This window comes from Pinus tabuliformis, chromosome 1_2 (genome assembly GCF_031772625.1).
Source record: "Pinus tabuliformis cultivar Carrire ecotype Pingquan chromosome 1_2, CPIR1, whole genome shotgun sequence".
Lineage (NCBI taxonomy): Eukaryota > Viridiplantae > Streptophyta > Pinopsida > Pinales > Pinaceae > Pinus > Pinus tabuliformis.
Window position 1 is genome coordinate 407,789,243 of NC_142298.1, and position 13,364 is coordinate 407,802,606.

A 13,364-nucleotide genomic window follows, 5' to 3' on the forward strand; every position below is an offset into this window, starting at 1 on the left:
ACCTCCTTCTACACTAATTTATAGGTAATATTCACATCCACGCCTGAGCTACTTTCAACCTAGTTGCTCGAAATAGTGGCCATAAGGTTCTTCTTCTTTACATCGTTTTTTTCTTCGGGTTAGGTTCTAGATGCAACTTTCATCACTTATCCTTTGTATGACCATGAATGTTAGAGTGGTTGTATTAGTTGTAGGGATATTTTCACTAGTGCGTTATGGCTATTGTCTTTTTAAATTTTCCCCTTTTCAATTTCTTCTTCCCCTCCTTAAAAGCATCTTGGTGCTCTTTCTATTTTGACAAACTTGATTTCCCTTTCTTTTGGCATATGGTCTCTAGGTATTGTTGTTGTACACAAGCCTCATCCACCGATATAGGTTTGAATAACATCACTTTCCTCCACATATGGTTTTTTAGACCTCAAATACTTGAGGAGTATGCATAGATTTTTTGTGGAGATGCCTAACATCATGTCCATATTTCTACATTAAGAGGTATACACTTATACACTTTTCCCCTACCTCTACGTAAAGTAATTCCATCAAATAAAATAGTCTTCTACATACCCGATAGGGTAAATTTGTGACTTTATGAGGGTTTTGAAATCCTCCCACTTAGTCACTAAAGTATATCTCTCCAGCCTCAATTTCTTTGTGTGGCTTTCCCACCAGAACAAGGCATCACCCACTAATTTTAGTCAAGCAAATGAAATCTTTTGTTCTTCCTCTATATGATGAAAAATAAAATAAACATATAATTGTTACAATAAATGATTTAGCTTCATATAATCAATATCACCTTGATATGGATTGATGTCGACCTTCACTTACATTTGTAATATGGACTGTGAATGGTTCATGGCACTCAAACTAGTTTTGTCATTTTCGATTTCTTTCTTAGATTCCCTCTCTAGTTCTTCCCAATCTATCAATTTCCCCTTCAATTTTACCTCCACATTAGAACCTTAATCTTATTTAAATATCCTAATCATATTTTTCATGGCCACCATTTGGAGGCTCACATTATGGTTTATATCTATGCCTTGTGCTTCTAGCCATGAAAACCTCTCTTCTACGGGATCATAATAAGGGTCATTGACATATTTGTCGACCATGGTTGGGGTTTTATGAATTTTGGCTTAGTTGATATGGATCCCCTGCAAATCCCAATAATATACCCAAAGAAACCTAATCTCATATAAATATTGTTTTTAAACTATCATGGACATTCCATTGAACAAATTTGCCACAATAGATCTGATAAAATTATACTTAAAAATCTAAAAAATTTACCATGAGGATTGTTTTTCCTTAGACCTTTGGATTCATTAGGTTATAGTTTCTTGCATACAATATATAAAATGTGAAAAATAAATAATAGGAAAAAATACAATCACTCACAACCATAAGAACACAAGATATACCCTGGGAAACCCTTTCGAGAGAAAACCCAGCTGGAAGGTGAGGTTTCTTGCTCTCTTTCTCTAAATGGAAAATGAATGCAATTAAAAATAAGTGAGGCATGTTGCTCATGGGCTTCTATAGTGCACAAATATGTTTTCTCTCTCCCCATCCACTCTTGGCTACTCTACTCATCTATGGAACAAAATTCACTCCAATCAAATTGAACCCCTTTCCTCCTAATGGCCTAGTTATAATGCAGTTTGATAGCCAACTTTTTGTTATGTTTGACTTCCTCAACTCTTAACAAGAGTTATAATATTAAATATTATAGAGTATTATTCATCATTACATGTTTCTAAAACATTTTCCATGAATAATGGGTGTTGACATAGGAATCCTCTCAAATTATGATGGTCAAAACTGGAAATTCAACTTCAAAGTGGCATAAATTTTGCATACTGACTCTGATTAAGGTGATTCTTTCATTGTTGGAAAGTTATTTGTATATTGAATAGCAAAAAAATATGTGGCACTTATGTGGAAAAATTTTACACTAAAAAAAACATCATTTAATCCCTCAAATTGCGCCTATAAGGTTTTAGACCCCAATTTTTTGAACTTGGTCCCTCCAATTAAAATGCTCGTGTGAGTTGAATTCTCCAAGTTTTCCACTTTGAAAGAATTGATATGGATGAAAAACAATATAATGATCCAATCTAGATCGTCTAATGTGACTCTTTGTTATCCACCACTTGAACGTAGTAGATTCCTAGTAAATAGGAAGTTGGTGATAATGAATTATGGCCATAGATATCTTCATATGGGATCATCTTGGTAGCTCCATGATAAGAATTATTAGACCACCATTCTACAAGGGGAATCATTGTTCTCATAAGTGTTATTTTTGAAGAAAAGCATCGCAAATAGGTTTTTAAGAACATGTTGACTCCCTCATTTTGACCATCTCTTTGGAGGTGATATCAACTACTAATGATTTTTTTGGCACCCTAAAGTTTAAAAAACTCTTGCTAAAATTTGTTGGTGAAGGTAGGGTCTTGATCCAAGACAATTGAACTAGGCATGCCATGTAACCTAAATAAATAATCCATGAAGAGTTGTGTGAATAAGAATAGGTTAAATGGGTGCAATAAGGCACAAAAATGAGCATATTTGGAAATAAAATTTACTACCACTATGATCATTGATTTTTTTCCCTCTCTTTAGAGTCCCACTATAAAATCCATATATGTGTTGAATCAATAGTGGTCGCTTGCATATATCATATTAACTATCTCACCCTTGTTTCTTTGGAAAGTGTCATAGGTTTCCAATTAATCCTTGATTTTATTTACATGCCTTCCCAAAAGAATGACCACTTTGTTCTTTAATAGGTTTTATGAAATCTAGAGTCGCCTAACATAGGTGATGAATCCAATTCCTCTAAGATCCTTCCTTTTAAGGTGGAATCATTTACTAGAACAACGCATTCTTCATACCACATTGTATTTTTATTCCATGTATATCATTTAGGATGGTGAGGATCTTTTCTAAGCCTTTAGATGAGTTTAATGATAGTATTATTTACCAATGATTCTTTATGGGCTTCCTTGAGCGAACTTGGAATGGGTAAATATAAGGAAAAGAAGGATCCATCCTTCTAAAATTTCCTAGACAAATCATTAGTCACAACATTTTATTTGCCCTTCTTATAGATAATCTCATAATTATACCCTAGCATCAGGGTGACCCACTTATGTTTCTCTAGTGATGAAAACACGTGTTTTATCATTTACTTCAAACAATTATGGTCATACTTGATCTAGAAATTCCAACCTATGAGATATGGATTCTAGGTATCCACTGCATGAAGGATGGCCATCATCTCTTTCTCATATTTCAATTTACCTAAATTTTAGTCACACAATTTCTAATTGGTGAAGGATAAGAGTTGACCTAATATTTATCCAAGGAATCACATTCTAGGACAAAAGTCTCAGGTACTAGCTTTAGTAATATCGAAATAGTGCACATGGAATCCTTTAAAGATGATAAGGTTTGATTAGTTACATCATTTCATACAAAGGCATTTTTTTTAGTCAATGATGTTAAAGGAATATCAATTTTTCCTTCGGTTTTTTTTTTACAAACCTCCTATAGTAACTTGTTATTCCTAAGAACCCATGCAAGCTCTTCAATATCTAGGGTTAGGACCACTTTTGCATAGGCAAAACTTTCTTTGGATATATTGATACTCCACTCTAACTAACAACATGGCCCAATGTTTGAACATCTAAAGCTCGAAAATAACATTTGGAGCATAGCATAGTTTCAGATCCTGCAAGAGTTGCATTAGAGAAATTTTGAGGTCTATCACGTTTTTTCATGTATTTCACATTTTTTCGCGTAGTAGGATCCATTGAAAGTATGCAATCTAGGTAATCCTTGGAGGAAAAATTAAATTTCTTATCCAATGATTTCTCCCACTCAAAATTTGAGTAAAATCGTAGGGAGATAAGTTGAAAATACGAGTTGAAAATTTAGTATTTTTAATTTTTAATTTTTTCATCTTTTTACCTTTTTACTCTAAAAATGGGGAATCATCCCCCATGGTTGACATCATCATATTTAATCTTATTGGTTATTATAAAGTTGATTTTTGTTGTACATTTTTGTTTTAAGGCCCAATTTTGACCTCAAAATTTCTCTAATGCAAGGCTCTATCAACATGTTCTATGAAAAAATCCCAAATTTGGTTGTAGATCAAGTTATAAATAAAGAATACAAGCATAGAAATATGTAGAAAGGGTAAAAATGAAAAAACCAATGAGGCTCTAGAAGTTGGATGTAGCATTGCAAAGGAAAAATAGTAATACTGAAATTTCATAATGACCCTCATGTATGTGGAAGGTTATCTTCATATTGTCTATTCTTTCATCGGTATTTGGTGGTACTGAGAAAATAGGTCAAATTTGGTGAAAAAATTGGCTCCATGAAATTCATCCAAGGTATAATCAATAACAAGGATGGGGAATTTTTCTTTGATGGTTATTAAGAGCCCTAAAATCAAAGATGAATGCACACATTACCTTCCTTCTTTAAAATGGTAATCTTTATTGATGAGTAGGGGCTGGAAATTGGATGTATGAATCAAAACTCCAATATTTCCTAAGTGAAATTTTTTATTTCATTATTATATGCAAATCGATGCCTATAATGACACACATTGGGTGGTAGACTACTAGGAATTAATGGAATACCATGGTCAAGATATCCTCATAAATGTGGTAACCTGTAGGGAATTTCAAATAACTCTTAATGTTTAGAGAGGACCAACTAGAAACTAAGGTGAATCCCATAAGGTTAGTGTCTACTACTTGTATGGAATTGAACCATGCAATAATTCCTAAGTCACCTTTATTTAATAACTTCTCCATACAATTAAAGGTGATAATTTCAAGGGAACCCAATGTAATCCTTTGATAGTATGTTTGTTCCCTTCCTTAGTGAATCTCATATACAAATCCTTGAAATTCATGGTGATAGGTCCTAAAGTGAGTAACCATTTTCCCCCAAGAACTACATCACAATGATTCGTTCAATAGAAAACATTTGGGTTTCTAGATTATAGTCACCCATTTGGAGCTTTGTGTTTTTACATAGGACACCACATTTCATCATACCAACATTGGAAATCATAATTTGAAAATTAGGTATAAGACATAACAATGGGTTTCCATGGCCATTCTCCTATCAATAAAGTTGTGTGTACTACCATTATCAATCAATAAAATAATTTTTTGATGCTTGATATAACCAATCAACTTCAATGTTTGTGGTATCAAGAAACCAGATAAGGGATGGATAGAAATTTGGGGTTCCGAATAAGGAGGTTGCAAAGTGTTTTATTTATCCACTAGATCGGTGGCATCATCCAAATATAGTTCAAGAGTCCCTTAAACAATATGTCTTTTGAGTGTTCCTCTAAGGATACGTCCATTTAAAATATTTTGTTTTCTTTAAATTTGTGCCCTCTGAAATAATTCATCACAAATATAGCAAAGTCATTAGGGGAATTTTGAGGTCTAAAATGGACCTCCTAAGAAAATGTACAACCAAAATGAAATTTATAAGAACAAATAGGATTCAAGATGATGATGTCGACCATGGGGGATGATTGACCATTTTTGGAGTAAAAAAGTAAAAAGTTTAAAAAATAATAAAACTACTTTTTCAACTCGAATTTTCAACTGATCTCCTTAAAGATTTCCTCAAATTTCATGTGGGAGTACTCGTTGAATGAAAAATTTGATTCCTCATCCAAGGAGTACCCATATTGCATACTTTTGATGGACCCTACTACACAAAAAATTAGAAATACATGAAAAAACATGATTGCAATAATGTTTTTTTCATGTATTTCTAATTTTTCGTGTATCAGGGTCCATAGAAAGTATGCAACATGGGTGCTCCTTGGATGAGGAATCAAATTTTGCATCCAACGAGTGTTGATGCTCAAAATTTGAGTAAACCCATAATGAGATAAGTTGAAAATACGAGCTAAAAAATAGTTTTTTGTTCTTTTTTCCCTCTAAAATTCGATGATGTAATCTAATATTATCTAAGTCACATGACACGAGGACACGAGACACGGGGGACACGTAAATACGAGTATTCAATACGAAACGCAGCGACTTGGAAACATGACACGGGGGACACGTTATATATATATATATATATATATATATATATACCGAAATATAGTTTTTTATCCATATTAAATTGCAAGGTGCAGCTTATCTAATCAAATTAAAATATAATTACTTCTCAAAGTTCATAGTTCACTTAAAAAAATAAATAGAATCAAAATTTACTATTTAGAAATTAGAATGTGATATGCTTGGTCTTGATTCTTGAATATTCAATGTTCATTGTTCATGTACACCTTACAAGCACATAAGAAAATAACTAAAGTCTAATCCTATTGATTTCCTCTGCTCCTCTTGTGAGAAAATGCCACAGCTTTCGCTTTCGCTCTAGATGTAGATGCTGGTGCTAGTGGAGTTGGCAATGGAGTTTACTATGCTCTAGAAGCTGAAGAACTAGAAGTAGGAGCTATAGGAGGTAGACCACGTCCTCTACTGGTGGCAGGGGTAGCCCGAGTAGGTGGTGTCACCTGGAAACATTACAATCTCCCAATCCTGAAATCCTGAAAAATTGATAAGTCTGCTGCATTTTGAATGAAATCTAAAATTCTACTTTCTCCATATGAAATCCAATGAGGCCGGAACCACTCTCAAACATCCTGAGTCATTTCATGGTAATGTTAAAAATTTAAGTAAAAGGATGAAAATGAAGATTAAGGAGAATGTCACTTTTACTTTAAGAATTTAACATTACCATGAATAGCATATCAATACTAGGGCCTAAACTTGATCATTAAGCTGCCCCACTCAAAAATTATTTATTCCTTTAAAAAAAAATTGCAGCTTATGCAACCAACATTTTCTATCAATGGAATACACGTTTTCTAGATGCCGGACACGACGAAAACCAGTGAATACGTTTTACATTTTACAGGACACGATGAAAAACGTTTTCGACACGTTTTAGGGCCGTTTTCGTGTCTGACACGTAAAATACGGGACACTAGACCTTGCAGGACGTGTCCTGTGACTTAGAATATTATTTTATTATTTCCACTATTATTTTATAATTTCCTTAGTAGGCCCATTTTAGACCTCAAAATTCCCCTAATTTTGGAGCTATTGGTATTCTACCATCTCTCCTTAAGATAAATTATGGATTCTCATTATTTGTGAGTTTAAGGGGTTAAGGCTAGTCACCAAAGGAAGGGCGGTGTAAGGAATGAACAAAATTCTCTCAGTTTACTCATTGATCACCATATTAGGTTCTTTATATCTTTCACAAGCTCCCAACCATGTATTTCAGTGTGCATCATGACTTATTCTCTAATTTTCTCCTTTATATCTCTAATGAAATATTCTTTAAAACATGAATTAGAGAGACCCTTCGTCTGGATTTTCAATTGCTCAAAGGTTCATATATAGTCAATAATTGTGCGTAGTTGGCATAATTTTGTTATTCATCCTAGATAGTGAGTGTCACATTCAAAATTATCATAAATGACCTACACAAACTAGGCCCAACTAATGTAGCCTCCATAAGCTTTCTTATACCATTGCAGGCACTACCAACATTTGCAATACATCTATAAATCCCCTTAATTTTAGTTTTTTTAGGTCATCAGTGATTCCATGGAGAGAGAAATAGTGTTCCATTTAGGTAACCCACTCTAAAGGATTGGACCCATCAAATTTGTTCATGTCAATTGTTGGAAAGTGTTGCCACAAATTGTGATCTTGAAAGTGTGGTTTGGGGTTATTTGAAACAAAAAAAGAGCATGTTCAAATATACCACGAATCATTATCATGTTAGGTCCATATAAAAAGGGTTACTTGAGAGGTTGACAAAAATAATCATAATGGAGTATGGAATATTTTGAGATAGGTCTCTCACAATGGTTTGTAGGACATTGGTAGGAGTATTACTTCCTATTGAATATTATTGCACTAGTAGAATTTCCAAATTCCTTTGGATGCAAAGATGTAGAATTTCGTTGTCTAACTATGAAGGATATAATTTTTAGGGTCTTAAAGATATAATAGTATTAAGTGCTACATCTATATGATATACCAAGGGGTTTCTTTATAGTAGTGCTTAGTTTAATATTTCACAACACCAACTAAGAATGGTACATCATACCCTTAATTATACTACCTGATACCCAAGTACATGATACCTCATGGCACTTGATCGATCTATGTTTATCATGGATCTACGTTGGTTCTATGTGTGTGTAGTCACACACACACCATTTGTCACCCCCAAGCTGCGCATGGAAGGAATTACACATCTCCTTCATCTTAAGAAACACAATAATAAAACATTTTAACCATAAGAATTCTTTTATTTTCACTTGTTTTATATAATTATATTCATTGAAATATTTTATTTATGAGACCCACATTGTCCACATTAAAATGTTTTTTTTTGTTAGAATTATTTTTAAATACATATCCCTCTCATATTAAAAAGTACAAAGCATATATTCATAGGATATAATCTCTCTCTCTCTCTCTCTCTCTCTCTCTCTCGCGCAATGTGTGTGTGTGTGTGTGTGTGTTCAATTTATTATTATTATTATTATTATTATTTTAAATGTTATATGTCAACTCCATATTAACCATTGAATTAATTACAAATCTTCCTCATATCTTGAATGGAATAATAAAACTCTCTCTCTATATATCTTTGTGTGTGTGTTGTGAAAAATGTCTCTTTGGCACTACATCAGCATCTCGAACTTCTCAACCACTGACAAGAAGTAACAGGAATCTTATCCCATAGTTTATAGCCGCTTGAGTAGGGGTTGAATCCACACCTAGAGTGGTGCAACTCAACCCTCTTGTTTGTCAAATATATTGCAGTTGACTAGGAAGAATCTTGCAGCTAGTAACCCTGACTAAGAAAAGAAAAAAAGACCTAACAACCCTAACCTTATGTTAAGAACAAAAATGAATATAATACAATAAATATTAAATGTATCATACCTCCTCCTACTTGAAAATAAAATAATGAAACACTTGAAATATCTATTAAAAAATGGAGGCAAGATATGCATATTAATAATTTCTTGTTTTCTTTAATTTTTGTTTGATGCACTCTTATCTTGACATTGAAATCTTAATCATTTGCATAATACACATCATTAATTTATAATGAATATTCATTAAAAAACAATTGAATATTGTGAAAAAACATTAATAATGTTGGTCCAACAAACTGGCCTTAATAAGGTTTAAAATATATATAGCATGTATAACTTGTGTAATTAACCCTTTTATTATATAGTTAAACTTTTGTATTTGTATTTATTTTAGAAAATAATAAATCTTAACAAGTTTGTCGGGTGTGTGTTATCATCTTTCCATGACTAGTCACATGTGTGGGGGGGTCATTGGGGGGCAATAAGCCCCCCTGTTTGTTGTACTAGGCACAGAAGGGGGGGCGGAAGGGGATTCTATAGGGGGGAGGTAGCCCACCTACATGGGGTCTGGGTTAGCACCCTAGATAAAATAAATAAATAAATAATATATATATATATATATATATATATATATATATATATATATACACCCTATAATAGATGGGGATACCTACCTATTGTTTTTTGCATGGGTTTTTCACATGGTTTTGGGCATGATGGTTTTCCGCCCGTGATATTTTGTAGATTTGATCAAGGGAACTACGGTTATGTTGTAATCGAGGGTTTATGAATGCTTCAGAATGTATATATATGTATTGTAACATTAAAAGGAACATAATGAAAAATCAATATGGTAGTCCCAGTTTTTGGATCCAGGGGAAAATATCTGTGTATTTGTTTTATGTTCTCGCCATTGTATATTTTTTGTTTTTTAAGAATTCATTTGCAAGTCATTTCTATACAGGGTTAAAACCTACAAAGTCAATAGAATATGTGATTAAGTTACAAAATAATAAGATTTATTAGTTAAAACATTAATACAACAATTAAGTATCAAGGCTCATTATAGCCAAGTAAACAATTCACATAAATTCAAATACTAGAAACTATTGAAGGGATATTTGACTAGCAAGGAAAAAAAATTATTGCATTTTCTCATCTAGGTACATCTCTGAAAGGTGGAATAAGCGTGAAAATGGGAAGGTGATGCACAATCATTTCAAATTGATCGACGGTGAACAAGAAGATCATATCTTTCATAATTGTCACGAGGTCAATACCAACTTTAATGGTAAAATAGTGAAATAAATGTAATGAAATGTATTAACATTTGCCCGCCTATAAACCAATGGAGTTTTGCAATCACGTTCCAGAGACACTTGAAAGAGGAAACCTGCAAACTGATAATGACATCACACAAGTAGAGGTCTATTTCATGAAGAAGGAAATGGGAATAAAAGAAAGGAACCTTACAATTGGCCATGCCCTCTGTTGTCCCTTAAGAAACCAATTTCTTGGCTGTGTAAAACTTTTTCTTAAGACATTAATGTTTATTGTTTATGTCACTTAGTTATATGTTGTATTCTCAATTGAAGGATCTGAAATACTTGGTTTTAAACCCTCAATACTTAGGTGATATGAAAGTCTCAGAATGCGATTTGATTGTTGAATATGAATGTTGAATGAAGAGTGCTTGGAGAAGTCAAAGACAATATGATGTTTTACACAGAAACTATTATCTGTGACACTTAGGGAAGTTGAAGACAATATGTTGTTTTACACAGAAACTATTATCTATAACTTAGAAGAATTGCAGAGGTAGTGGTTTTAAGTATAGGAGTGCTCTTTTAAGTAACTTTAGCTTTATTCACACAAGTAAACAAAGACCTGTAGCTTCATTACTATACTTAAAGGAAAGAAGACATATGATGACACATAACAGAGAAGTTACAAAATCATACCCAACAATGTGTGGAAAACTTCTGAATCTTTCATTAACCAACAGTTTATCAAAAATACAGTAGCCTAGTCTCCAGGTTCTTCAAAATTCGAACCCTTTCTCTGTAAATTTTCCTCTTTTTATACATTATGAGACAATTGGTAATCACCAAAACTGTCAAACTGCTTAACTATTTCCTAACTGTCTAAAGTAAAAGTTATTACAGAATATTACAATGGAGGGTAAAAGACACCTCATTCTCCTCAAGAAAACAAAATAACGAGAGGTAACAGAAATTAGAAGGTGATGGTTGTTCGTTGTTCGAATTTGTGGCTTGAGTATGTGGTCTGAGTGTTATTCTGCAAGTTGTAACCCTATAGATGTCCTGATGACAGTTAGACTATTTTAACACAGCAAACTGCAACTTTACAAGAACTCCGTGTGTGGATTTGTGAGTTATGGGCCCCAGTTCATTACATATCAGAATTGTTGTGATTGGCTAAAACACAAGGAAACACGACCAATCACCATCATCGGAAACCAAAGGAATTAAGCCCGAGTTCATTCCATATCGGGTCCACCTAAGCCATTAACCCACGTGCACATTTGAGCGCGATCACCGTCCAATCACCCATTCAATGGATGGTCCAATCCTTCGGAACTCAACGAGACTTTAAACCTATTGAAAAAAACCTTATCGCGTCTGCTTTTTCCACAAGCCTTTGACTTCCCCACGGACCCGATAGGAAACTAAACTGTGGTTAAAAGATTTCTCGGGTCCGAAATTTAAAATAAAACCCATTCACTTTTCAACTTGATATCCGTCGGATCTGTTGCCTTCAAGTGGACAACCTTGATTAACTAATGTTTTAACTCCATTTTATAATTTATCACATCCAATTTTGAATTAACCTTCACGCTTGTTAATTGCGCGATTATCGTCAGATTTGTTGCCTTCAAAGCTGACAGCTCAAATCTTCTTGCGGGTTTCTCACATTCAAAAGCCATTAATAATATAAAATAAGTCATTTCTTTCAAATTTTTGCATTTCCTCTTATTTCCGCTATAACACAATATTTGATTTTTTTCCATTTTTGCAATAAAACTGAAAATAAAATTAAAAGGACAATGGATGCTACAACATCTGGCTCCACCTGGGGATAGTGATTTTTCCACAGAAGCACTAAGAACCGCAGATCAGTGCCTTCACCTCGAGCATGGAGTCACATATTGCTTAGCCAATTTAAATTCTATGGAATTTGTACAATGAATTCACTCTGGTATCTACAATGACAGGATGCTTGTGCTTCAGAACTGAAAGTAATGTTTGAGGTATTGCCCATTGGCAGGCAGCTGTAAAGATTCACCACCTAGATTCTCCAGGAAGAATGTATTATTTGTCCTTTCTTCTAAAATTCTGAATGGGCCATACCCGAGAGGATCAAACTTCCCATGTTTACTCTTATCTTCTCTTCTAGTATCCCACCTTAATACCAGGTCTCCAACTTTAAAATCAATTTCTTTGGCCTTTTTGTCAAAAATACCCTCCATCTTTGATTGATACATAATTAAGTTGTCTCTTACCTTATCCCTGCTTTCACTTAATTCCACTACCTTATGCATCCTTCTTATCATAGCATTGGGTTCTTATTTTGCCTCCTGAATCATTGCAATCATAGGCTTCACAAGATGACTAGGGAATAGAGCTTGAGTTCCATACACTAATTCAAAAGGTGATTTTCCTGTAAACCTTCTTGTAGTCACTCTGACAGCCCATAGAGAAAACTTTAATTTAGAATCCCAGTCTTTCTTATTCTCTGCAATTGTTTTCTTAAGGATATTCATCAATGTTTTGTTAGTGGATTCAGCCAATCCATTTCCCTGTGGATGATAAGTTGTTGAATGAGATAAAATAACATTATACTTTTGACAAAAAGCAACAAACTTACTTGAACTGAAGACTTGAGCATTGTCTGTTATGATTTTGACAGGGCATCCAAATCTGCTGAAAATATTTTCCTCTAAGAACTTCATCACCACCTGGTCATTTTCCCTTTTAGTAGGTATAGCTTCTACCCACTTGGTGAAATAATCAGTAGTTGTAAGAACCCACTGGTGTTGTCCACTTGAAGATGGGTTAATTTCTCCAACAAAATATAGTCCCCATTGTCTGAAACGTTCTTCTATGAAGACTGGGATCAAAGGCAATGGAGCTAGCCTCTTCTTCTCACCAAAAAACTGACACTTCTGACAGCTTCTAACAAACTTATATGTATCACCAAATAGAGCATGCCAATAAAACCCTGCCTAGAGGATTTTATGTGCAGTAGCCTTCCAACTATAATTTCCACCACATAACTTCTCATGATAATCTTTAATGGTCTCTGTAAATTCATCCTTTGTTAAACATAACAATAAAATTCCCATAGGATCCTTCCAATACAATATGCCCTCAAC